The following is a 2,755-nucleotide window of genomic DNA, read 5'->3' on the forward strand; positions in this document are numbered from 1 at the left end:
AAAGTAAGTTTATGGAAAAATAAGATTAGAATTTGCAGTTCAGCATCTTCCTAATATGCATGATATTTATGTTTAAAACCTAATTTCACTATACTTTAGCTTGAGTAAACTTCTTCATAATTATTTCAACTGTATATAGAAATATAGTTTAACAAATGTGCAAATTTGGATTGCAGAACTATGATCCAAAACTTTTCAAAGCAATAAAAATGACTAAAATTATCATTACATAATAGCCATTGTGGAGAACAAGTAGCAAAGATGAAGGTGAGGATGCTGAGGCAGTACCTGGACAACTACATCCACAAAACAAAGTTGGACTTACAGAGAGTTCCAAGAAACTATGATCCTACGTTACATCCTTTTGAGGTCCCATGAGAGTATGTAAGAGCTTTAAATGCTACCAAATTGTAACAGGTATTTGCAAAACCATTCCTTCCTTCCCTGGACAGTCACAGAGATGGAGTCAATTGCTTGGCAAAGCATCCAAAGAGCCTGGCTACAGTCCTTTCTGGGGCATGTGATGGAGAGGTTAAAATTTGGAATTTGACTAAACAAAAACGTATCTGTACAAGCATAAGAAGGTTTTGTACAAAGAATATGTACTCACTTTTGTGGGACTTCTTTTTTTTTTACTATTGGTGATGATAAAACTGTAAAGCACTGGAAAATGGATGGACCTGGCTAAGGAGAAGAGGAAGAGCCATTGCATGCAGTGTTAGGAAAGACAGTTTATGCCTGAATTGATCATCACCAGAAAGAAGCTGTTTTTGCCACATGTGGACGGCAAGTAGACAGCAAGTGGACATTTGGGATGAACAAAGAACCAATCTTATATGTTCAATGACCTGGGGATTTGACAGTATATGTAGTGTTAAACTTAACCCAATTGAGACATTTCTCTAGGGAAGTTGTGCTTCTGACAGGAATATATTACTATATGATATGAGGCAAGCTACTCCTCTGAAAAAGGTTATCTTAGATATGAGAACAAATGCAATCTGTTGGAACTCTATGGAGGCTTTCATTTTTACTGCAGCAAATGAAGATTACAGCATATACTTTTGGTATACGGGCACTTGACACTCCTGTGATAGTACATATGGATCACGTATCTGCGGTGCTTGATGTGGATTACTCTCCCACCAGGAAAGAGTTTGTGTCACCTAGTTTTGATAAATCTATTCAAATCTTTCCTGTGGACAAAGGTCGAAGCAGGGAAGTTTATCACACAAAGTGAATGCAGTACGTTATCTTTGTAAAATGGACTTTTGATAGCAAGTGCATTATGTGTGGATCTGATGAAATTAACATTAGTCTGTGGAAATCTAATGCTTCTGAAAAGTTGGGTGTGCTCACATTGTGAGAAAAAGCAGCCAAGGATTATAATCAGAAGTTGAAGGAGAAATTTCAACATCATCCTCAGATAAAATGTATAGCTCATCACCAACATCTACCAAAATCTATCTACAGCCAGATTCAGGAGCAGTGCATCATGAAAGAAGGTTGTTGTAAGGAAGTAAACTGTCATAAACATAACAAGCCTGGATATATGCCAGTTGTGTTGGAAAAGAAGAAACACATAGTAGCAGTTGAGAAATAATATTTGGTATTCCTACCAATCCTAATGTATAATTATTTGTTATATTTGGATGTGTAAACTCTACATATAAAAGCACTGGCTCGGAGGCGGGGCAAGATGGCAGACTGGTGAGCTGTATGTTTTAGTTACTCCTCCAGGAAAGTAGGTAAAAAGCCAGGAACTGCGTGGACTGGACACCACAGAGCAATCTGTCTTTGGGCATACTTCATACAACACTCATGAAAACGTGGAACTGCTGAGATCAGCAAAATCTGTAAGTTTTTGCGGCCAGGGGACCCGCGCCCCTCCCTGCCAGGCTCAGTCCCGGGGGAGGAGGGGCTGTCAGCTCCAGGAAGGAGAAGGGAGAATTGCAGTGGCTGCTCTTATCGGAAACTCATTCTACTGATTCAAACTCCAACCATAGATAGACTGAGACCAGACACCAGAGACTCTGAGAGCAGCCAGCCCAGCAGAGAGGAGACAGGCATAGAAAAAAAACAACACGAAAAACTCCAAAATAAAAGCAGAGGATTTTTGGAGTTCTGGTGAACACAGAAAGGGGAAGGGCGGAGATCAGGCCTTGAGGCGCATATGCAAATCCCGAAGCAAGGCTGATCTCTCTGCCCTGTGCACCTTTCCTTAATGGCCCTGGTTGCTTTGTCTATTAGCATTTCAATAACCCATTAGATCTCTGAGGAGGGCCGTTTTTTTTTTTTTTTTTTTTTTTTTTAAATCCTTTTTGCTTTTTCTAAAACAATTACTCTAAGAAGCTCAATACAGAAAGCTTCAAAGAATTGAAATTTGGGCACGTCAAGTCAAGAGCAGAACTAAGAGAGCTCTGAGACAAAAGGCAATAATCCAGTGGCTGAGAAAATTCACTAAACAACACAACTTCCCAAGAAAAGGGGGGTGTCCGCTCACAGCCACCATCCTGGTGGACAGGAAACACTCCTGCCCATCGCCAGCCCCATAGCCCAGAGCTGCCCCAGACAACCCAGTGTGACGGAAATGCTTCAAATAACAGGCACACACCACAAAACTGGGCGTGGACATTAGCCTTCCCTGCAACCTCAGCTGAATGTCCCAGAGCTGGGAAGGGGGAGCAGTGTGAATTAACAGAGCCCCATTCAGCCATCATTTGAGCAGACTGGGAGCCTCCCAACACAGCCCAGC

At 41.3% G+C, this 2,755-nt stretch overlaps 1 pseudogene; it reads left to right on the forward strand.

Annotated features, from left to right (window-relative positions):
* Positions 1–261: 261 nt before the first annotated feature.
* Positions 262–1,603, forward strand: LOC119523473 (annotated as a pseudogene).
* Positions 1,604–2,755: the final 1,152 nt, after the last annotated feature.

This window comes from Choloepus didactylus, chromosome X (assembly GCF_015220235.1).
Source record: "Choloepus didactylus isolate mChoDid1 chromosome X, mChoDid1.pri, whole genome shotgun sequence".
In the NCBI taxonomy this organism is placed as follows: domain Eukaryota; kingdom Metazoa; phylum Chordata; class Mammalia; order Pilosa; family Megalonychidae; genus Choloepus; species Choloepus didactylus.